Source organism: Anser anser (genome assembly GCF_964211835.1).
Source record: "Anser anser genome assembly, chromosome: 1".
Taxonomy (NCBI): domain Eukaryota; kingdom Metazoa; phylum Chordata; class Aves; order Anseriformes; family Anatidae; genus Anser; species Anser anser.
This window is the reverse complement of record NC_139720.1, coordinates 150723735-150748500: the sequence shown is the minus strand read 5'-3', so window position 1 is coordinate 150748500 and position 24766 is coordinate 150723735. Positions and strand designations below refer to the sequence as shown.

The 24766-nt window shown below is 45.6% G+C and overlaps 1 protein-coding gene across 45 annotated transcripts in view; it reads left to right on the top strand.

Moving 5' to 3' along the window:
* Nucleotides 1–24766, top strand: part of LOC310892886 (uncharacterized protein) — a 151038-nt gene that overhangs the window by 114201 nt on the left and 12071 nt on the right. For 23 of the 45 annotated variants that reach the window (XR_014578547.1, XR_014578548.1, XR_014578549.1 and 20 more), the window contains 3 exons: nt 22604–22652; nt 23713–23809; nt 23998–24114. The gene's annotated coding sequence lies outside the window, so the exon portion shown is untranslated. Of the gene's footprint in view, nt 1–10702; nt 10919–15138; nt 15263–20972; nt 21061–21996; nt 22110–22603; nt 22653–22850; nt 23064–23712; nt 23810–23997; nt 24115–24766 lie in introns of those variants that run through there. The other 22 variants (XM_083821142.1, XM_083821141.1, XM_083821130.1 and 19 more) reach the window with 18 other exon arrangements.

The window sequence follows — 24766 nt, the reverse complement described above, 5'->3', positions numbered from 1 at the left end:
ATGTACTAATTTCTCATCCTCTGGTGAATATCTTGGTTCCTTGGGAAGATTAAGACAAGTGGGGCCTACCTTGAGTGGTACCAAAGCCATTACATTCCACACCTCCCGAGCAATTTGTCGAGCTGCTCGATCTGCCAGCCGATTCCCTTCTGATATTTTTGAGGTTCCTCCTTGATCAGCTTTACAGTGCATAATAGCCACTTGTTTTGGTTTTTGTACCGCATTTATCAAATTTAACACCTCCTCTTGATAGCTTATATTGGCTCCTTGTGAGGACAACAGCCCTCTTTCTTTCCATAATGCTCCATGAACATGGACTACTCCAAAAGCATACTTTGAATCTGTCCAAATATTTACCATCTTTCCTTTACTCAGTTCCAGTGCTCGAGTTAGGGCTATCAGTTCTGCTCGCTGTGCTGATGTTTCAGGTGGTAAAGGTTTTGCTTCGATCACTGTCTTCAGGGTTGTTACTGCATACCCTGCATATCGTGTTCCATTCTCCGCAAAACTACTACCATCAGTAAAAAGTTCCCAGTCATACCTTTCAAGGGGTACATCCTTCAAATCCTCGCGGCTGGCATGGGTATGTTCGATTATTTTCACACAATTGTGTTCCAACGGTCCTTCTTCTGGAACAGTTCCTAGAAATACTGCTGGATTTAACAGGTTAGTTGTTTTCAAGGTTACGTCATCTTGTTCAGTTAGTATTGCCTGATATTTCATCATTCGGCTGGGTGATAGCCAGTGGCCCCCCTTTTGTTCTAAAACAGTTGTTACCATATGTGGTACAAAAACTTCAATACGTTTTCCCACGGTAAGTTTCCTTGCTTCCTGGATTAAGAGAACTGTTGCCGCTACCGCCCGCAAACATGAGGGCCATCCTGCACTTACAGCATCCAACTGCTTAGAAAAGTATCCCACAGGTCTTTTCCAGCTTCCCAGTCGCTGGGTTAGTACCCCTAGTGCTAGTCGTTGTCTTTCATATACAAATAACTGGAAATCTTTTGATAAATCTGGTAGGCCCAAAGCTGGTGACTTCATTAAGGCATCTGTAAGTTTCTTGAAAGCTTCTTTCTGTACTTTTCCCCAAATAAAATCCTGTGCCTTCTTAGCTTCATAAAGGGGCTTAGCTATGAGTCCATAATCCATTATCCATAATCTGCACCAGCCAGCCATTCCTAAGAAGGCCCTTAGCTCATGGAGATTTTGAGGTTCCGGGATGGTGCATATAGCTTTTATCCTATTGACACCCAGACTTCTTTGTCCCTGGGAAATCTCACACCCCAAATATGTTACAGTTGAGCAAACTATTTGTGCTTTTTCCTTTGAAACTTTATAACCACCCATTCCCAACTGATTTAAAATTTCGATGGTTATTTGGGTGCAGAGCGACTCATTCTCTGTAGCAATCAAAATATCATCTACATATTGTAACAGCAAATACTGACTTCTGGGTACCTGTATTTGTCCTTGCGTTGTCCAGATTTCCAGTTCCTTGGCCAGCTGGCTTCCAAAGAGGGTCGGGCTATTCTTGAAGCCTTGTGGGAGTCTTGTCCAAGTTAATTGTGTCTTTCGTCCACTCTGAGGATTTTCCCATTCGAAGGCAAATAATTTTCTACTATCTTTATCAAGAGGTATGCAAAAGAAGGCATCCTTTAAATCTATCACAGTAAACCATTTATATTTCTCTCTCACAGATGTTAACAATGTGTAAGGATTAGCCACTACCGGGTGAATGTCCTTTGTTATTTCATTTATTGCTCTAAGATCTTGTACCAATCTATACTCACCATTCGGCTTCCTTACTGGAAAAATTGGAGTATTGTATTCCGATTTACATTCTTCCAGAATCTGATGTTTGAGAAATTTGTCAATAATTTTCACTGTCCCCTGCCTAGCTTCTATCTTAAGTGGATATTGTTTGATTCGAACAGGTTTGGCTCCTTCCTTTAATTCCACCTTTACCGGTTGTGCCAGTTTCGACTTCCCTGGTACATCTGTTTCCCATACTGTTGGTATAACTGCATTTTCTACTTCTCTTGGAATATTAACAAAGGGTTTATCTTTGATCATTAGGATTTGTCCTACTTTGGACTCAGGTACCTTCATTATTAATTCTCCATCCTCAAAGGTTATTGTTGCATCTAATTTAGCTAATAGATCCCGTCCCAAGAGTGGAATCGGGCATTCTGGTACATACAAAAATTCATGGGTTAGTTCCTTACCCCCAAAACGCAAATCAAGGGGTTGTAAGAATGGCCGTTCCTCCTCCTTCCCTGTGGCTCCAATTATTGTAGTTGTCTTAGTTCCCAATCGTCCTTTTAAACTACTTAACACTGAATATGTTGCTCCTATTACATTTACAGACTAATTAACACAGAGAAAGAAGCTCCTGTAACCAACAACAACAAAAATTCAAGCCTCTCTCTTCGTTTCCTAGCTTTATTTCAACTAGTGGACCTGCTAGGGTAGATGCCCCAGGTCCCCGTCATTTCTGACTGTTGTAAGTTTATCCTGCAGCCTAAGACAAATTCTTTCTGATATCAGGGGCCGATTGCCCTAGAAAGAGGCTAGCCAATTGCCTCTGTTTGTTTTCTGAAGCCAGGTCCAAATTTTCTTTTTTTTTTCTTTTTCCATTGCATTTCAAAGTTGGTCCAAAAATTCAAAAATTCCATAGGGTTTTCTTTTGGACCTTGTTGGAACAGATTCTCAATTCCCAATTTAACCAGATTTTGGTATTTACATGATTTCCGGGGTGGTAAGGGTCTCGGGGGGGGGGGGGGGGGGGGGGGGGGGGGGAGGTCAGGGGAATGCAATGGTTGAAAGTTCCCTGAGCGGTCCCATTGGCAATCTGAGCTCACACAGGAACTCAGGTTGTTTCAAGAGTTAGCTGCTTTTCTGTTTCCATGACAACTCTCTCCCGGACCCATCATGGTCTCTCCGCCCCAGAGGGCTCACACCGCGATTTTGAGATCTCAGCCTCGGGTTGAGGCGGAACTATTAACATTCCTACATCCTCTTCCCCTGCTCATTCAACTTCAAACAGCTCTGTTAAATACTACATGCCACACAGCCTTTAACACCTTCAACAACCCTTTTAACACTTCCTTTATCTTCCTCCAGCCTGTACTTTTCTAATGCCAACACCAAAGGCTCAGTCAGGGGCCAACTTAATTCCATACCTTTTCCCTCCAAGATGCTGAAACAACATATCAGTATACAACATTTCATCCTATTTTCCTTCTCTCCTCAAAAACAACATTAATTGCAAGACACTGTTATAGTCGATTGATCCATAAAGTGGCCATTTAGTTTATACAGTGGCCACAATTGATTGCAATACTTAGTGGAAATCCTCTTGCTTTCCGCGCCCCCCCCACTCCCCCTTCCGACAATATCCTTGCAATGTGCCAATATACACCCAAGGAGGCTTTCTTTAAAACGTCTTTGTTTTGGATATTACCCATTTCCTTGATTTCCCATTCCCTTTTATTTATTTATATTAATTACTGTCCCTTGTTTCAATTTCCACGCAAACCTTTTTATTGCAGGTTTTTACTATGTTTTCCTAGTCTTCTCAAATGTCCCAATTCTGTGGGATTAAACTCCACATACAAACTTCACTATTTCAGATTATTAATGAGCCCCGTTCCAATCGTAAATCCACAGGACTTCGGAAAAACACCTGAAGCACTCAGCCTTCCGTCTTCTAGACAAACAATACCACCTTTTCCACAAAATTTACATTTCAACAAGGCCGAATTTCAAGCCGAATGCTAATTTTTCTCATGCACTTTGTTAGTAAGCCTACACAAAACAAGGAATCACTCCTGTGTATCCATCAAGACGGGGGTTTAAAAGGGTTTACCAAATTCCCAGGGCTCAGGCCCGAACCACCAAAGAAGTGGCTCTCCGTTCTACCGCTTTGATAATCAGTCAGCCCCCCTCCCCCGATACTTGGGAAACCGACCAAACACCACCGCAAATATACCGAAACTTTTAAACTGTTACTTAGATAATGCTCCCACCTTCCTCCTTGTCACACTCAAAACATTTAAGAACGAAATAGGATTGCAAGATGCACCGCCGGGCCCGTGTATTGGGCACCACCAATCAACATTTGGATAAAGCAACACTTCTTTTCGGTCTGTCATGCGCTTCGTTCGTCTCCGGCCGCTCCCCTCGCGGAGAATACGGAACCGCGGATCGGAACTCCGCACTCGCTTCGCAGCGATGCTGCGTCTCACTCACAACACAATCACGCAATCACACAGAGAGGCCCCTTGCACTCTCGCTCACAAAATAACATTAATTGTAAGATAGTATTGTACTGTAAGGTTCCGTTTTCTGGCCAACTTTCTTGATCTTCTAGTTCATACTGCGGCCACCAAACATTACAGTAATCAACCAGTTTACCCTTTCGTAACTCCTGCCCGAAACACCCCTCCTTCCAGTGTGCTAGTAAACAGCCCAAAGGGGAGGATCGCGGTACCGAAGCATTACCGCCCAGAATACTTTTAAGCTTTTCCATTATCAGCTATAGCTTTTACCGAACCGAACCAGATGCTGAGCCTGCAGCAGAACCAGACCACTGATGCCGAACCTGCAGCGCTTTCGCGACTGTCTGACGGACGGCGCCTAGGCTTACCACGGGAATTCCCTAGCCCAACCGTGCGTGGCCTTCGCCGCATCTGACCGGCAGGCTCCCAGACCAGATCGGTACCGATTACCAGAAAGCACCTTTTTCTTACCCTTTCAGAGGTACGTTGTGAGCAGCGGGGGTCGGTCGCGGCCGATGGCTCCCCGAGAAACTCCTCGGTGCCGGCTGGAGCGTGATCAGTTCGCGAGCCGCCTCAGCAGTGCCCACGAGGTCCCACCTGGGTCGCCAGAATGTTAGCGTTCATGAAGACACATAATCCACAAAGTGATTATATGAAGGTGCTTTATTAGGCGCCGGAAGTTAGGGGCATGCCTGCCCAAATCTAACTTCGTCTGATTTGTTCTCTTAGTTCTCTTTTATCTCCTAAGATACTACATATGCATTAGGTTTCAAAACTCAGCTATGCATATTCATTTCCTAGCTCCGCCTAGCCTCGCTTCGTATGCTAATTATCTTATCAGTCCTTCTGCGCTTGCGTATTACTCTCTGGTGGTCGTCCGGGTGGTCGTCGGGATGAAGTACGATGTCTTCATCAGAGTTGAACTTTTTAACCTTTCCTTCTCACGCATGCTCTCTGAGCCCTTGGTCTCAGTCCAAACCGCAAGGTTGGTTTGACCCAGTTCCCAGAGTCCAAGAAGCCCCAGTTATCTAGACGTCTTGCAAATTGAGCATTCTTTTAATCCTCCTTACTCCTCATCATGAATCGGGGCATTCTCATGTTACCCTTGCACATATATTTTGTATCTTCCAAGCGCAGCCTCGGAACAGTACATCGCAAATGTAACATACTAAACAATATTGTATTATTTCTTCTTCTATTACTAACAATATGGAACAACTTGTGTTAGTTCAAGATCATACTCTATGTTTTGGATAAATTATTTCAAATCCTTTTTTTTTTTCCTGTTTTCTTCCTTATCCAAAATTCTGTCAACTGAAAAATACTTTTGAAGACACAGATTTTCATTTTTTATATCTCACTTCCAAATACTTACACCGAAGCCGTCTACCTTTTCTTCTACAGCAATAGCATTGCTTTGTTGCAATCCTTCATGTTACAGCCCACTGTTATTATTCTGTTCATGTTAATTTAGAGGCCTCACTGCCATCTAGGGGTTTGCGCTTGCCTCTTTATATACACTTGATGAGAAACCTTTTGCCCCTAACAGCTCTACAATCTAAGAGTTGCAGAGGGCTGGTGGCAAAAAGGAGAGAGTGTCATTCACACATTGTACTTAATGAACTGCATCACACACACACACAGAAAGTGCACCGTTCATCTAGGAAAATATGGGGTATAAGCCTTATATTTATTTGTTTATTTATTTATAAGCCTTATATTATTTGTAGTCTCAGGGAAAACACTTTTCTCTTACTGTCTGCTTTGTATAATGAGACAGATACTGTAATTATTTAAATATGAACTTTATATCAAATCTGAAGTACTGACTCATTAACATCATTTTGCACAGCCTTTTAAGAGGGCTTACAAAATATTGTAACACTAAAGCAAGCAATTAATGAAAAATAGCTAGAGTCAGGTGTAGGTACAGATAATAAGAAGAGCTGAAAGGAGATCTTTAAGAAGAAGCTGAATAAAACTACACAAGATTGATTCAAGTAAGATTTTGATTTCATTAGGTGTTTTTTGCTTGCATAAAATTACATAATTGTTTTCAGGTCTGACTCTTAAAATTCACATCTATCAATATTTAAGAATCAGATAACTTCTGATGTACCTTGCTAAATGTAATTTTATTTTATATTCCAGATCATGTCATATATGAAAAGAGGCTAAGAGCTTCCCTCCATCTCTGTGGCTTTGTTTCATGTTGCAGACAGGTAACCGACTAATAAACATCTTTACATATTTTTGACCCAACACAGTTCCGGAAAGCTAGTGATTTAATAAAGCCATACACTGCATCCTTACATCATATCTTACTGTGATTTTTACAGTTTATTCATCCCAAGGTGCTCTGAAATATTTCTTGGCTCCAATTTTGCTATAACAGACCATCCTAGGAAGACTAAATAGCAGGAGACATTACAATGTTCAATTCTACAGACAGTTCCTGCAATTAAAGCATATACATTCCTTCTCTAAAGCAAGTTTCCAAAACCACCATACCTTTAAGTGTTGTTTTCCCAACAATAACAAAATACGTAGAAGTAACAGGGAAATAAAATAAAGTAATAAAGTAAATAAATAATTAAAAAAAAAGTTCAATTCATATACTTTAAAAAAAGTCAGACACAAAGCAATTTATTGATTTATTAAAACCACATAATTAACTAGCCATCGATAAACTAAAAGTCTGGGTACGAGGTGGTTTCCCACAAAGCTGGCACTCTTAGGACCTTCTGCACTACTATTTATACAATCCCTTATCAATATGTTTACATGTTTGTACAATTCCCTCATCTCTGAGTGGTTACCTAATTAGCACACTGCTGACATGACACAATCATTCTGCGCATCTTCAGAGAGGAAGGATCCCTTGTTGGGCTGGGATCTCGCACCCCAGAGAAATTTAATTTTTTACTATTATCATGAGGATAGTTCATGGACAGTTCACATAAAGATACTCCTGATCTTTGTTTTTCAGTCAACTATTCACTTTATGTTGATTGGTAACATATTCAAGGGCCTAGTCAGGATGTTTCCCTCAAGAATGTCAACATAACAGTTTGTCTGATTACTAGTTCCTCAGTTAATCATCCATTAGACATCTCCAAGGCCAGGGTCATCTTGCCCTTTCCTCAAAGCACATATTTTATCTCTTTCACACAAAACAAAGTGAACAAAACAATCAAACTATTTACTGGTATCACAGGCCCCGCCACCGTGGGCGCCCCTTGAGCACAACCCTCCTTGTGGGGCAGGTGGGTGCCCCAGCCTTGTGTCATTCCCCATGCTGCTTCCTGCACCCACTGACCCATGCCCTGGTGAGAAAGCCCCCGTGAGGCCCCTGTGCCCACCCCATGCCCTGGTGAGTGCATAGCTCTGTTCCCCATTTCCTTCTCCCAGTACAAATTTCCATGCCTGTTTTATACTGCTTTGCAAGCTGACTGCTGCTGCGTCAAAAATCTCTCTGTAATTTGCAGGTTGCTTTTTAATTTTGTTGAAGACTTTTTCCTTTTCAGTATGACTGGATGGGTTTGAGTGTTATCCCTGTCACCCCCACCCCAAGCTTTTCCTATTGTATTAGCTGTTGTAATCCAGGCTGTTTAGTAAACAGAAGAACCATGCAAGCACTCTCAACCACTCGTAGTTTACATATGAAAATTGATTTATCAGAGTCTCTCAATTCCTTTTAGATTGGACTGGACAAGCTCCTTTTTCTTTCATTTTATTTTGTTCCTTTTGTTTTCCCTGTACAAATAGTTACACTATTGCTTTATGTGGACTGTGAAGACAAGCAGAGCCACTGTTTAGCAATAAAGCTGTAGGTGCCAAGCACAGCCTAGGGGTATCCCCAGCAGAAGCAATAGTGAGTTCTGGCTCTGCGGCCATCTACTTGCACCTGCTATAGAAGGTAGCACCCTCTCCCTCAGTCCTACTACAAAATCCTTTCACTGACCAAATAAAGACTCCAGCACCACACCACTCTGTTGAGCTTACAAGTATTTTTTTCAGTGCACAAAGATCTAAATTCCACTACTCCAGTTGCAAAACGCTCCCCTGGGAGCAGGCTCCAGTCAGTGCCTCTGCACAGGCAGTTAGGAACATCTTGCATACCTTCTGAACTGGCTATGTTACTCAAGAAAAAAAAAAACAAAAAAAAAACTTTTTAGGAACTCCTCAGTAGAGGTCCACAGAGAATCATGAAAACTGAACATGAGGCCAAGTTATTGAAAGTCACCAAAAGCATGATTCAGATTAAAAGTAAGTGATTTCAGGCCAAGTACATGATTCACCTTAACTCCACGTAACTATTTTGGCAGCCTGAATAGTAACAAGACCATATGCTTTCAGCTCTCCATGGGTAAAACTCCCTCCTGACAAGCGTTCTGCCAATTCACATACCCCAGGGCAGCTAAATGGCATGTCTCAGTACTTATCTCAAGCATAAATCTGACATAAATTTGACATTCATTATCTAGTCACCCCTACTTATGACAGCACCGAGCATGACACATTTTCATTCCAAAACATGGCCACAAGAGGAGGAAGTGGTGGTCTGACCTATTAAACATAAAAGCTTAGTGGTTAGTGCACTTGCTGAACAAATAGGGCACATGAAGTTCAGTGATCCCAGTAGTCTGGTAAGGGAATCAAACATGTCCCTCAGGTCTCCTCTCACCCTGCTTGCTCCGAAGGGAGAGTAAGGCTGTCTCTCACAGCTGAAGGTAGGATGTGAGGACAGAGACTGGGATGGTGAAATTCAATCTTACTTGAATAACGAAGTCAATGATTTAGAGAAGTGCCTAAGCATGGTCTGATAATTCCCAGTTTTATGATAATGCCTACAGGCATGCTAAGTGATGACTGCTGTAAACCCCACTGCCTACCTGTGTCTATTGCTCTGTTGTGGCGATGCTGAACATTTTTCAGGTGTGGGTGGTGATGTCAACATAGTTTAAGTGTGATTTGCTTTATCCTTCAACATTAGAATCAAAACATTTGCTACAATTTATTCATTCAACCAAAGTAAAAATCAGGGAGATGTTTTCTCCAAGGAAATTCACAGACCTCTCAATCTCCAAATGCTTTTACTAGTACAGCTATCACTGGCTAACAGCTGAGCCAATGAGAAGAAATGAAAAGAGCATGCTTACGGGCTTTATATGACAAATTACTCGTACCTGGTAGTGGAAGCACATTTTAAATAAAAGGCTGTCAGTAGAAAAAAATGAAAATATGTTAAAAATGTGACACAATTTTTGTCCTCTAATCTTCAAGAAAGAAAAATTTAGTATGAACAAAAATTTGGATTCTTCATCAGAGGTTGAAATAATTCCTGTCCACCTTATGAAACATGACTTTGTAGGACAAAAGCTCTTACAGAAAAAAAAAACGCTGATGTATATCACCTCGCAAATTAAAGGTTCATTTCAAACCATATTCAAGGCATTGAGCAAATCAACTTCTATGAGGTGTAACAGACAGGTTGAGAGCTTGTGGGTGAAAGTTAGGGACCACACCAATAAAGGATAGCTTGTGGTAGGGGTCTACTACAGGCCACCTGATCAAGGAGAGCCTGTGGATGAGGCATTCTTGCTTCAACTACAAGAAATGTCACACTCGCATGCTCTCATCCTGATGGTGCATTTCAGCCAGCCAGATGTCTGCTGGGAAAACTACACGGCAGGCTGTAAGCAATCCAGGAGACTCCCAGACTGCGTTGAGGATAACTTCCTGGTCCAGGTATTAGACAAACCAACCAGAGGACAAGAGTTACTGGGCCTGGTGCTCACTAACGTGGAAGAGCCCATTAAAGACGTCAAGGCTGGAGGCAGTCTGGGCTGCAGTGACCATGCCCTGGTTGAGGAATACAGGCCTGGCAAAGAGCAAAGTCAGGACCCTAAACTTCCACAGAGCAAACTTCAAGGTATTTAAAGACCTAGTGGACAAGATTCCCTGGAACACTGTCCTTAGGGACAAAGGAGCTGAACAGAGCTGGCAACTCTTAAAGGATGTTTCCCTTAGAGCACAAGAACTTTCCACTCCCCTGCATAAGAAAGTGGGCAGGGAAGGCAGACAACCAAGACGGCTAAGCAAGACCTGCCGGTCAAACTGAGGTGCAAGAAGGAAATGCGCAGGCAGTGGAAGCTGGAACACGTGGCTGGGGAAGAGTACAGGGATGCCGTCTGGATGTGTCGGGATGTTGATCTGTTACAGCAGGTCCAGAGGAGAGCCGCAAAGATGATCAAGAGGCTGGAGTACCTCTCCTATGAAGAAAGTCTGAGAGAGTTGGGGCTGTTCAGCCTGAAGAAGAGAAGGCTCCAGGATGACCTCATTGTGGCTTTTCAGTACTTTAAAGGGGGCTTATAAAAAAGATGGAGAGCAACTTGTTGCTCAGTTGGATAATGACAGGACAAGGGGGAATGGCTTTATACTGAAAAAGGGTAGATTTAGATTATATATAAAGAAGAAATTATTTACTGCGAGGGTGGCAAGGCACTGGAGCAGGTTGCTCAGAGAGGCTGTGGATGCACCATCCCTGGAGTTGTCCAAGACCACGTCAGATGAGGCCCCGGGCAACCTGATCTAGTGGGTGGTGTCCCTGCCCATTGCAGGGGGGTTGCAGCCAGGTAGGTGATCTTTAAGGTCCCTTCCAACCTGAGCCATTCTATGATTCTAAATCTTAAAGAGCTTTTTAGGAAAACATATCAACAGAGTTTTATTTTAGAAAACTTGTTCTGTAGTAACAGGTTTCTGCTCATATGTAAAAATATTGTAAGTCTGGCTACCCTTTCTAGTTTAAAGGCAGACTAGCAGAAGTGATGGAGGGATTCTAGGACAGACTGGGTTCAGAAAGAAAAAACATGGAAATGAATCCATTCTAGTTTCCAGTGAACACCTTATTTTTTCTCCAACCACTGTAATATGTGACTTCCATTAACACTTCAGTGCTGATTTTCAGTTATTCCTAGCCAATTTAGTAAAATCAAAAGAAAAAAATCACCACCTTCATCAGATTTTATTCCGGTTTTGATGAAAAGTTAGAGTCAGAATTAGCTTTTTCTGAACAACTTCATTAGGTGACATCTTAAAGGGAGTCATATCATTCATCTGTCAAATAGTTTTATCTTAAAACTTGAAACAAACAAAAACAAACAGACAAATAAACCAACAAAGTATTTCTGACACTGCTCATGTGTGCTGATGGGTCCTCGTATACCATGCTACAGCTCAGATCTCCTGAATCATAGCACCAGATTCCTTACAATAAAAGTACATGATTTTTCTGATTGCCCTGGTTTTGGCTGAAATAGAGTTAATTTTCCTCGGAATAGCTGGTATGGTGCTGTGTTTCTTAGTATGAGAATAATGCTGATAATCCACTGATGTTTTAGGTGTTGCAGAGCACTACTTAAACAGAGCCGAGGACTGTTCAGCTTCTTGTGCTGCCCTGACAGCGAGGGGCTGGGGGTGCACAAGGAGCTTGCAGGAGACAGAAATAGGACAGCTGACCCCGACCTACCCAAGGGATATTCCATACCATGTGGTGTCATGCAGAACAATAAAACTGGGTTGGTAGGCAGGGGGGACTGCTGCTCAGGGATGGGCATCAGTTGGCAGGTGCTGAGTAACTGCATTGTGCATCACTTGCTTTGTGTATGTGTATGTGTATATATATATATATATATATGTATATTTGCACTAAGTCCTTGGAAATAGTCAGGAGAGGACTGAACATGTGGGGTAAATCAGCAGTGGTGCTGGAATGGGATGCAGACAGCAGGAGAAGCTGGGCATGTTTCAGCCTGACATGCAACCACTTGAGCTCTCAGCTGTAGTTATATTTTCAGATGCTGTAGCTCCAACAGAAGAACACTGGCTCACCTATAATACACACTTCCTGCTGGTAATTTCAAAAATGTCCATCTTGATTTGCCTTTTAAGATGGGTAATAGTTAATTGCACTTGTGATCAACCTAGGGTTGCCAGCAAATCTTTCTTGAAAGAAGACTGGACACAGCTGGAGGTGGTGATGGTTCAGCCCCCCCTTGCAAGTGCACTACTGTTCATGGGGTCATTCTAGGGATGGCAGAGGTAAATCTTGAACACCTGTTGACTTGGAGGGCACTGACATCACAGGCAAAGGCTCCCTGCAGCTGTGGGTATCTAGGCCTGTGTGAGCATCCCACATCATTATCCTTGGCCCTTAGTCACTGCAGTTTCCCATCTGTGCAGAAGCCTGTCACAGCCTGGAATGGAGACTGCTCATCTGTATTGGATGGCAGGAGTGCCTGTAGGTCATGCATGCCTCTAACATCTCCCCAGAAAGCTGTTTACCCTGCCTTTAAGGTAGATCCTTTGAGCCATGGTCAGGTAGCAGGGATAAGAGCCAGTCTTGACTAATGTCACAGAGTAAGAACTGACTTTACACCTCTGTTGGCTTGGGACATGCTGCAGTGCATTGCATTTGAGGCTAAAACAGGCTGTTTGGGGCTATTTGTTCTGGTGTAACCTGTCAGAAAGCTTAAGTACTATGTATCTGCCCCCCCCCCTCCTTGCTGAGGGTTATTGGACTTAGAGCAATCCAACAGCAAAAGGGTCCTCCAAAAGGAAGGACAACTACTTAATTTGCTGTGTATCCAAGACAGTTATGCCAATAGCCCACTGGTAACTTTTGGATTATTGAAGTACCCTCTCCTGTGATAGTCTATGTCAAGCATGCCTGCAGCCTTGGGGCCAGTCACAGTGGGGTGCATTTGCCACTCCTTCCCAGTTACCCTCTCTTCAAGTTCAAGTACAGTTAGCTGTCGGGATCCCCCTGTCACTCCAGAAACACAGATGGGGTCTGCTGCTTTCTAGCTTGCTGGCATTAGGGTACACTGGTGCCCGCTAGAGTCTTAAAGCCCTGTGGGGCTGATGTTCCAGGCCATTGAGTCCACACAGTCAGATAAACCTGGTTGTCCTTTTCTCCACTTGGCTGGAGGCACAGCTCATCTGGTCCTGGTCACAGTATTCGTTACTGTGTCTGGATGACTGCCCATGGAAACTGGAGCAGCAGTTTTCTCAGAAGACACTGCTTTTGCAATTGTTCTCCTTGCAATTTGTGTACCTCTAGGGTCAAGGTAGATTTTTCCATCCCATTTTTTCATGTCCTCTCCACGATCACGCAGGTTAAACTGCAGGGTGGCATGTGGTGTGTACCTACTATATCCTCTTGAGCAGAGAGCAGTGGTTGCTCCTAGTAGCTGAGATACTGGTTTGTACAGGTAGGGAGTAGGACGTAACCTTATTGAACTGCCGGAACTTCCAGGACAGCTTCTGCACAGCATTCTTGATTGGTGGGCCTTTGGGGAAAGCTTCTCAACAGCTGAGATGTGAGTCTATAGGGAGGGAGAGAGGCTTTTTTTGCATTGCTGAAGTTGGCCAGCCGATTAGTGTGGCATATGTTCGTTGTCTTTCCGGCTCGTTACTGCCAATGAGTTGGCATAGAACAATGGGGCACTCCATACAAACCTGTGCTACAGTGGTTGTATGCACTTGACTTAATCTGGATCTTTAGAGAATTGGTCATCGTACTGCAAGTCACCATAAACTCTCTCCAGCGTGGCTAACTTCCTTTAGTACTGGATACCCGTCTCCATGGAGGTCCACTTGCTTGGGTGACATCTTCCCTGAAGGGATACTTCTCTTCCACACCTAACAGGACTTGCCTCTGGATGCTGATGACTTGTGACCATTATCCCATTGCTCTGTCAACATCACCTTCCCTCAGAGGGATCCAGCCGCTTGGCTTCCCTGCGCTCTAATTCCAGGCTACTGGCCTTCTTATTCCTGCACTGGAGCAACCAGGTGACGGGGTGCTCACCTGGGTGATACACAAGAAGATTTGTGCCATCTCACAGCTCATACCCACAGCCCAGTTGCTGGGATCGGGCCCTTTTCTGCTGGGCAACTTTCCAGCCCCTCATCCCTAAGCCCACACCACTGCTCTGGGGTTCTGATGCAAATGCAGCACCCAGCATTTACATTTGCTGGCTGTCACTTAGTCAGACTTGGCCTGTTGACCTAGCCTATGCAAATTGTCAGGGAGCTGGTCTGCTTCAGGATAGATAGCTTTGGAGACCCTAATTAGTATTGTCTGCAAGCTTACTGAGGGTGGACTTGAACCCCTTCTCCAGATCACTGATGGGAATACTGAACGACCCTGGCCTCTGTATGGAGCACTGGGGAACCTCTCTGGCGACCAGCCACCAACTGGATTGAACTCTGCGCTGAGTCTCTGAGCCCAGCCACCCAGCCAGTTCTTCAGCCAGCAAACCTCTTCAAGCCCTGATCAGGCAGTCTCTGCAGGAGAATACCACGGGAAACTCTCAAAAGCTTTACTAAGATTCTAGTAGATGATGTCCACAAATGAGCCGGGCAGGACCTGCCTTTCATAAACTTGTTCTAAGCACAGCTGATCACTTGATTGTCTGATAAATTCTGTACAGGACAGAAAGACTACAGCAAAAAGGCATTCAGTGCCTCAGCCTCATCTGCACCTTGTGTCCTCTGTGTTACCCCTTGCATCTGTGATACACAAGAGCCAATAACACAGGCTCAGGCGAGGATCTCTGTGAAATAGCATTTTTATTAGCAACTGCACTGGCAGGCATCCTGCAAGCAGGAGTGCGGATTCCCTATTACCCGACGCTTAATTCCTCCCCTGTTTCCTCATTGGCTGAGTACTACAGGTTCACAAACTGCTCGACGCTTGTTGCTATATGTATTGTATATCTGTACAATTGCATATGAAATTGCATATGACCAACCATTAATTGGTCGTTTTCCTTTTTTTTCCTTCTCTCAGGACTAGAGGGCCTGCGATTTTTTGTTCTTGCGGATTTTGCACTGCTCGTCCTGTATTTCTTCACTGTCCCAAAATGAGGAAGACAGCTGAAACTTCCACTGACCCCTGATCTGCTTATCATAATGTGAGAAGGATTTTTTTTTTTCAGACAGGGTCTTCTGTGAAGCTGTTTTATTTGCTATGGCAATGGTGGGCATCCTGCAAGCAGGAGCACACAGTAAAAGTTCATCTTAACCTTATATTCCTTATTACTGACACCTGATTTCTCCCCTTTCCTCACTGGCTGAATACTACAGATTCATAACCTACTCGATGCCCTTCTATACCATATATGTACAATTTTATTTGACCAACTGTTAATTTCTCCTTTCCTTTTTTTCCTTCTCTCCTGACTAGAGGGACCGCAATTTTTGTTTTCACTGATTTCGTACTGCTCATTCTGTTTTTCTTAGCTATCGTCCTTATTTTGAGACAGTGGGACCTTCCTCTTCTCTGCTTTACACACTCCCCATTGTTATACTACTGTCATACCTGCACAATCGCTTTTGAATATGCGCGGTTAGTGGATTTTCCACTGCAAAAACAACTTCTAGTGCAAAAACACTACTTTGTTTCTCACACATAACCCCCAATGTTGTACCTCTGAAATGGCTGCAGAATCACTTTTGAACATGCAAGGTTAGTATAACATTTTGTTTGCACAAACACATTTAATTCTCATGCAGGGCATTTGGTGGAGGTCTTAATAATGTGCATGGTCCCTCAGGCAGACTTTCAATCTCTTTTGCGATTTCTTCCATTTTTCTTTCTTTTTCCACGTTGTCTGGATCTTTACTCCACAAGGGAAAGGAAGGTTCACCCAGCAATGGTTCTCTGCGACAGAACAAAAGGGTTTTCAAAAAGAAAATGCGTTAATACGAATCGACAGGCTAACATCAAAGAAGTCTCTCAGCAGAAATCCCAGCAAAGAGCTGCCCAGAGCTCCTTGTGCTCCAGGATGTTCTCGCTAGAAATGCTTCCCTGCACAGAGCAGCAATCTGGCAGAGACTGCTGGGAAAAACCTACTCACCGTTGTCTCATCTTCAGCAACCACTTCACTGAGTAGCCCAAAGCCGCCAGAAGGAACAGACACACAAGGATGGCCAGCACCACAACTGCGATGCGCTCTGGCACCCATTTGTGATCCGAAACCTCTGCATTTTTTTCACCGCCAGCCCCTGGAGGAAATGGGACAGTCACACGCTTTTAGGAGTTCTGTACCACTGACAGTCTCGCAGTGTCTTTGGCAAGTCCGAGCAGTTATCTTCACTTGGTTGCTTTCCCTCATTCTCGTGTGTTAGCGCTAGAGGACAAGGATGACCAGGTACAGTCATCCTGAGCAAGAGCCCACTCGTGAGGGAGAGGCTGAATGAGGGTTATCTCCAGCAGTGTCTTTGGGAATGAATATGCATGCCTTACCCATGCAATTTCTCCCATGCTCCATACCCCTATTCTGTAGAAAAGACCCAGAGCCAGCATTTCTGGCCAAATCTGCAAACAAAGGCAGAAAAAAGAATAGCTTTGTCTGTAAGATACTGCAAGATACATCTTCAGCTTTGAATGGCAGCAAACCCAGTTTGAACTCGTAACTACTCCCCAACACCTGTCATCCTCTTCGCTCTAAATGTTTACTCTTACTCCAAAAGAAGCATTGGCAACTTGGGATGTCCCTGTTGCTCAAAACCAGGATCCATCCTAAAACTCAGTGAAACATTCTTTATGGGAACAGCTGAAAGCGAATACGGAGAAAGAAAGCTAGTGTGAAATGCTGCAATAAACAGCTTCCTAAGAAATGCCTGCAGAGTGGCTGGGTTGACCTCCTGGGTGTAGCCTGGCAGCTCCCTCATGAAATATATAGAGCCGATGTACCCAGGTGACCTCTCCAAGACTCAGAATCAGGATTCCACTGAAGAGATGCAGAGCCAGCACCTGTGGCCACATCTGCAACCAAAGGCACACGAGAACAGCTCCTGTCACATACTGTAATAAACTCCTTCAGCTTTGAATGGCAGGAAACACTAATGCTGCCTGACACCCGTTCCCCCCTTCCACTGACAAGCACGTGGCAGTGTGGTACCAGATGCCAGCACGGGAACTGTATTGGCATAAAACTCACCATGTGCACAGCTCCTGGGGAAAAGGACCCCCAGGAGTTCACTCAGGCTCTAAACTCAGCCCCAAAAGCTGCTGTCTTTGCAGACAATGCTGGAAGAAGCTCAAGGCTTCAGCAGCTTGCAATGCAGCTTCACGAGATAAAGAAGCCTTACTTGATTCCCACTTTGCTCTTACACGTATCTGAGCATCAGTGAAGAATGTATGAAGGTACATTCCCCTGAAAACAAGACTGAAAATAAATGCTGTCACTGCAAAGCCAATAAAGGTGGGCTGCTTACCCCTGGAAAAGCCTTGATGCTTAAGGAAACGGTACTGCCGAGATGGGCGGCCTGCAGGCAGAGCTGTAAGCAAGCAGAGACAACCAAGTTTTTCTCTCCATGTTGTGCTAGGCTCCCCTGGAAAGGGGCTGCAGAGACTGGAAGGGGATCACGTAATGCCGTGGAAGCCACAAGTGGCTAACGTTGGGCGAGCCCTGACCAGGGCCCAGACAAACACCCAAGGACAACAATATAGGCAACTCACCCCTGGGATTTCCCCAAGGCTCAGAACCAGTTTTCGGGGGAGAAGCTGAATAAGCGCTGCCTACATGAGAACCTGCAATGGAGTACAGAAGAGGAAAGCCTTCGTGACACACTCTAATAGGCTTCATTACACGGGATGTGCAGTGACAGCACAGGGACGATGGGATCCACACGTGGGACCCAGCAGCTCCCCAGATGCTGACTCAGGGCAATAGGCACCAGCACTCAAAGACCCGCTGGACAGACAAGGCTGTGCTTGCCTACCGGGGGGCCTGTTACGTTCCCCAAAGCAGGAAAAACCGAACAGGGAGCTGCAGAGGACAACAGGGTGTCATTGCGCTGCTCACAGTGCAGAGCGCCCTGGCCAGCAGATGGCTCACCCAGCACCACCCCATCTTCGCTTCTCGGCTGTGGGCTGGGGACCTGGCAGGGAGACCTGGCGTTGTTAGGGGAGTGCTGCAGGGGAACAGGAGAAAGGCTGTTGTGCCTGGAGTCAACAGCAGCTGAGCTCTTCCCTCCAGGCCATCCCTGAGGCCCCAAGCTGGGATATGGGGAGATGCTCAAGAGCCATTGCCCCCCACCCTGCAGTAACCAGGCACAGGGCAGCAAAGCTCCCATTAGCGCCAACGGCTTCCCTTATGGCCCTGCCAGCCAAGACTGCTTGCCAGGCAGCCCCAAGAACGTGGTGCTGGGCCCAGAGCCAGCATTGCCAGAGCATCCCTCACTGCCAACCCTACCTGGGCGCAGTCCTAACCATGGGATAGTCAAGGTCTCCCCGGAACATGGGGCCACCAAGAGGAGGAGAACAGAGAGAGAGAGAAGGAAGAGCAGGCAGCAGCTGGGAGTAGCAATCCCCTGTGCTTGCCCCATGCTACCACTTGCCAGCAGCCAGAACCTGCTTTGCACCCTCTAGGCCACGAGCACAAGGTGGCTATGACAGGACGTGCTACGGGACCTCTGCATGAATTCATGGGGCCCACTGTGACCTCACAGAACATCTGCAATGAGGTGGCAAATGCTCTGCGGGGGTAGCTACAGCAATGGAAGCAGACCAACTGGCAGCACAGAGGTAAACCTACCTGTGCTGCTCTAGTGTGGGAGGATATTGCTGCCTCAGTAGAAAAGATACGTAACAGAGATGCTCACGTGCCCAAGAGTCATGCCCCCAGAAAACATCATAATAAAGAGGTGGACTAAGCTTTGAGAACTCAAGTGTCTCACGTGGATGTCTACAGGGGACGGTAAGGCTGAGCTGTTTGTAGCTCAGTGGGCCCATGAAGTATCAGGACATAGGGGGACGGATGCCACATGCAGAAAGATGTGCTTGTGATCGAGGGGTAGACCTGACCATTGAGGCCATCAACACAGGTCACCACCTGTGAGTGTTGAAACCTGCGCTGTGTGTGATCAAAGGAGCCATGAAAGTGAAGTCTCCCTGAATAGGGGGCGCTGGCTGGGATATCAGTATGGTGAGGCCTGGCAACTCGCCAACAAGCCTCTGGAAAGGTTAAGAGATAAAACAGACTGTTAAAGACCACGTCACATGCATTGGGTGCTGGGACATGGAAACATTGGGACATGAATTTACCAGAGGGCACTTGGCTTCTCACTGCAGGGAGGATACACGCTCCGAAGCGTGCACAGAGAACAAAGCTGGTGAAGGGATCGGAAGACAAGACGAATGAGAAGCAGCCAAGGGAACAAGGGTTGTTGGGGTTTCTTAGTCTGCAGAGAAAGAGGCTGATGGGAGACCAGCCAGCCAGGATGATGTCACTCTCCTTGGGTGACAAGCAATAGGACCCAAGGAAACAGTCTCAAGCTGCACCTGGGCAGGTTTACGTTGGATAAAGGGAAGAATTTCTTCACAGAGGGAGGTGGTCAACCATTGCAATGGGCTGCCACAGGAAGTGGTGGTGCTCCCCCAACCCTGGAGGATTTAACAGACATGGATGTGGCAGTACACATGGCTTAGTGAGGAGATTTGGTAAGTCAGGTTGACAGTTGTACTTGATGGCCTTGAAGGGCACTGATCTCGCTTTGCCTGTTCCTAGGCAGGGGTCATCACCACTGTCTGGCTGCCTCTGACAGCTAGCCTGAGGAGAACATTCTGAGTGCATGGCACAGACTTAACGGGACAACCCAAGATTGCCCAGAGCTGGACAAGAGCTATTGGCAAATCTATAATGGCCATGGCCATTTTGGCCATTGTTCCTCCTTCCTCCAATCTACCTGGGTCTTCCCTCTTCAAGACACTGTCAGCATTGCCTAGCACATGCTATTTCACATGCCAAGCCACTCCAATGAACACTTCCCTCCCCCTCCCCCCCCAGCAAATGCTCACATTCCTGCACTCACAATCACGTCCGCACAGCCACATTCCCACAGCAGCTTCTTAGTTAGGAAAGGATTTTGTAAAATACATTCTCATTTCAATAGACTGTATTTAATAAAATCCTCCTCAGCAGAATGAATGAAGCAGCTGTTTTGTTTTTTCCTGTCATTTCTTCTCTTTTCTTAGCTTTGCCAAACTTTTTGTCCTGGTTTCAGCTAGGATAGAGTTCGTTTTCCTCCTAGTAGCTGGTAGGGTGTTATGTTTTGGATTCAGGTGGTGGCCAAGCCTGGCAAGGAGGCAGAGGGAAGCCAGGAAAAGGCAAGTACAACTATTCAAGGTTTAAAGGTTTCGTCTTTTTATTTATTTATTTATTTTCTGAGCAAAATGATTTTGGGATTGTATGACTTCGAGCGCGGACAGCCAGCTACCGGGTGGACTGATGAGTGCGCTGGGTGCCAGCTGCTGGAGCCAGGCCAGGGGTGTAGGCATCCCCAGCCCGTGGTGCCTGTGAGAGACCGAGGAGAAAAAGACGACGTGTGACACACTTGGTAGGAAAGGAGCTCAATCCATTTCAATTTGGCTGAGAAGAGCGGACCTCGCGAAGGCAGGGCAGCCCTTTTTCAGGGCACCCCCCAGCAACCACCTGCCCCCTGTGCAGCCGTGGCTCTGACAGCCGGGGGGCAGGGAGCACCTCAGCAACAGCGCCCCCCCCCCAACCCCTTACCAGAAAGTTCTGGAACACGGACTGCGGCTAATTAGCATTCTGGGTGTACTTAGCATAATTAGCGTGTGAGGGCGGGGGGCGGGGACTCGAGGCTGGCCTATAAATGGCGCCGAGGAGGGAAGGGGGTGGCTTTCGGCGGTGCTGCGGGAGCGGGGCTGTGTGGCAGCGCTGGAGGCGAGGGCGGTGCTCAGGTTTGCCGTGGCTCTGCGCGTGTCTGCCTGCTCCTTCCCGTTCCTCTTTTCCTGGGGGTGCTGGGGTCTCCTCGGGCTTTTGTGGAGCGACGGAGCTGTCGTTAGCGGGTCGTTGAGCCCGTGGTGAAACCCCGAGGCTGAAGTAGCGCCGTTACAAGTGGGGAGGTGCAGCCCCTGCGCCTGGCGTGCGAGGGGATGGGAGCGGGTCCTGAGGTGAAGGGCGAGGTTCAGCCAGGGTCTGCCGTCACCGGGACGTCTCTGTGGTGGGCTCGGGGTTGTGCCCGATCGTTGCAGCCTCCGGGTGCTTGGGACCTGAGCGGTCCCGGCCACCCCTTATTGGGTTCATGCAGTGCCTGGTGCTGGGACAGAGTGGGGTTTGGTACGTGGGGGTGCTGGGACAGGAGCGGTGTGCCCCAGCTGAGCTGTTGTGTGTGTGGGGGGGGGTGTCTGGTATGAGCGAGGGGAGGGCAGGGCTGTGCAGTGTTGGCTGGAGGGAGGCTGCAGGTCATGCCTGGTGGTGGAGAGAGCTGTGTGGATCTTGCCTAGCCGGGGGTGTGGCTGCGTGTTCACCTGTGGGCTCTTCAGTTGGGCTGGGGATGAGTAGCAGGGGCCTGTACAAATCAAGTGATGCTTTATGCAATTAATTACTCATCATCCCCTGGCTGATTCCTAGGCGGTCCCCACGCAGTGGTCTTCAAACCCTCTGGCTAGTCACCCCTTGAAAGTGCTCATCAGGAAGCCACATCTGGAATATTCCTTAAAGCACTTGAGGGTCAGCTGTCCTGGTTCTGTCCCCTCCCAGCTCCTTGTGTGCCCCCAGCCTGCCCACTGGCAGGGTGGTATGAGAAGCTGAGAAGTCTCTGGCTTTCTGAAAGCACTGCTCTGTAACAATTAAAACATCAGTGTGTTACCAGCGTGGGTCATTTTAAATCCAAAACACAGCACCACACCAGGTACTGGGAGGAAGATACTTCCAGCCCAAACCAGGATGGAGTGTTGCAGGAGAGTTGAAGCTGGAACTGCTGGTGAGAAGGAGAGCTGTGAAGTAGGTAAGGGGTCTGGGAGCTGGGCAGGGGCTCTCCCCTGCCAGAGGGGCCTTGTTTGGTGTTCAGGGATCTGCAAGTGTGTGTATGCCTGCAGTAGTGGACTTGTATCCTCCCTAGTTGGAGAGGAAGAAGGGGACTTGACTGAGTCTTAGGTTTCCATGAGTTGTGTCAAAGATTGCCTTTGGCTCAGGCAGCTTGGGTGATAGAGCTTTCTGTATCCGGTTTGTCCCTTGTAACTGTGCTCAACTGTGTTAGCATTCAAACTTGGGAAGGTGTTTTGCCTGTAAATGTCTGGAATACTTGCATGTGCTCCACTACCACGATTAAGGGTGAATCTGAGAGACTGTTGCTGTGCTGCGTTATCTGTTGTACTTGTTTTAGATTGAGAAAATAAGACAATCAACTAGTAAAGGTGTGTCTTCACCATGCCAGACCTTTCTCGTGTGGTTTCCTCTAAAGATGGTTTGAAAGTACAGAGCTGTTTCTTTATTCCCTAGGGAATTGCAGAATAGATCCAATCAACTGTTTCTTCCTGAAGGCAAAGAGGTAATGTGGTTTAAGGAAGTGGGAAAGACTTGGAGTATATTGCTTGTGAAGCCCATGTTTTCTAACAGTCAGGTACAAGGGCAATCCAAATGACAGGGCTTTTCAGTATTTTATTAGTAGGGTGTTTGGTGAGGGGTTGTTGGGTAATGTGGTTAAGGTCGTAACCTGTGCTTTCTGAACAAAGCACCTTCCTGGCAGCTCTTGACCAACTCCATAGTTCAAGAACTGAGTTACCAGCATCTTTGAAACAGTCCTTCAAGGCTTCTCCATCTTCCCTAAAATGCATCAAGAATCTCAGAACTCCACTCCTCTAGGCCTTCTAAATGGAGAAATGAGTCTGGTGGGGAGGCAAACAAAGGTGATGTGGCACTTCCAGAATGCACCTGTCCTCTTCTAAAAACAAGAATGATGGTAGGTCTAGGTAGTGAAGTCACTTAGCCTTGTTTACTTTTTTGGGGAGTTGGGGGAACACTCTGCATGCTACTCTGAAAAAAATGGTCATTTCATCTCCTGACTATTTTGGGGAATTTCTCTTTCTAAAGTGAGAGGAACTCTAGATGCGTAACTACTTCATTTTTGTGGCATGAATCTCAAAGGCAAACAACTGGCTTTTCCACATACTAATTCCATTTGTGACAGTTCATACCTGTCATATTTTCAGTGTTCAAACTGATAAAACAATCCAATTGCATTTTCAATCTAAGAACGTTTGGCTAACTTAGCTACTGTTCTGGTGTCTTCTGGAAGAAAATACTTAACAGCATTTATTTCACAAAGAGCTCAAGTAAATTAACTGCAGTGATAGAAATTTCACCTCCTACACTGCTCAGATTTTTCTCCATGTTTTTCTCTGCCTTCCTGAGTAGCTCTTAGGTCATAAATGGCTATCTTTCAAGATGTCTGCTCTCTTTTCCTGTGCCCTTCTTCCCTTTTGTGAGCAGCTATCCATCTCGGTTTCTTCAACTTTTTGACCTCTATGTTCTCTGTGACGCAGTATACTTCTGTTCATCTCTATCCTCCAACTTGCTGTTGATTCTGCTTCCACTTGCTCTGTTCTCAGGTTTTTGCCCAAGGATTTTGAGAGAATGGTAACTTCCAAATGAAAAGGAGAAGAAATAATGATGGATGCATCTTCGCTGCTTCTCTGGTGAGAGAACGTAAGTATAAAGGTAACCCTTCCAAGTGATTTTTGATACCTTTGGATGCATTGCTCCAAACTAGCATATGGTATTACAATACTGTGTCAGGGAGCTTAGGTTAATACTTTTGAGAGACCAAATGGTTTGTACTTGAAATTCTTAGTATTCCCTGTCAACGTAAAACTAAGCTGTTTTTTATATTTAAGACAGCAGTTCAGCAAGCCGAGTGACACGTGACTGGTTACATCAATGACTGATGAAATACCATGGAACAACTATGGATCAAGAAAGAAAACATGAGCTTTACTGTTATCCTCGTCACTGTAAGCATGTTTGATTTGTTACATGAATATGGTTACAGATCTGTTTTAGCAGTCTTGCAGAACTGCTTGCTCTTTCTCATGTAAGTGTCCCTGTTCTACTTTAAAACGTTCTCACATCTCTTCCAGCTCTTTTTTCCCCCCTCTTAGGGTAGAATCTTGTTAGAAGGTGAAGGATTTTAAGGCTTAAGGAGCCAAAAGATGATGATCAAAATAAATTAGGCACTTCTGAGAATTACTTGTGCATGAAATGGGCTCCCTTATTTCTGAGATGGCTCCTTTGAAAATTGAGTACAAATATTACCCACAGCCGGTTGGTAAGGTCAACATTAAGAAATGTGCACAATGTCACAGGACTTTAACTCTAGACTTCATGAATTAAGGTTCAATTTCTAGATAGCTCCTCTTAATCATTCATTCATTTGATCACGTAACCTCTGAACTGTGTGCTCAAAAATTAACATGGACACTTGAACATGTTAACATACAAAATCGTGAGATGTGGCATATTGGAAACGACAGTTTTCACACTGACTAAAGACAATTGGCCATTCTTGATAGAAGTGGTGTTTTGGCTGAAAAATGTTCTGTACAAAAAAGACATCTTAAAAAAAACAGGAAGATGATAGGATAGTTTTCTTTACACGTGATTATT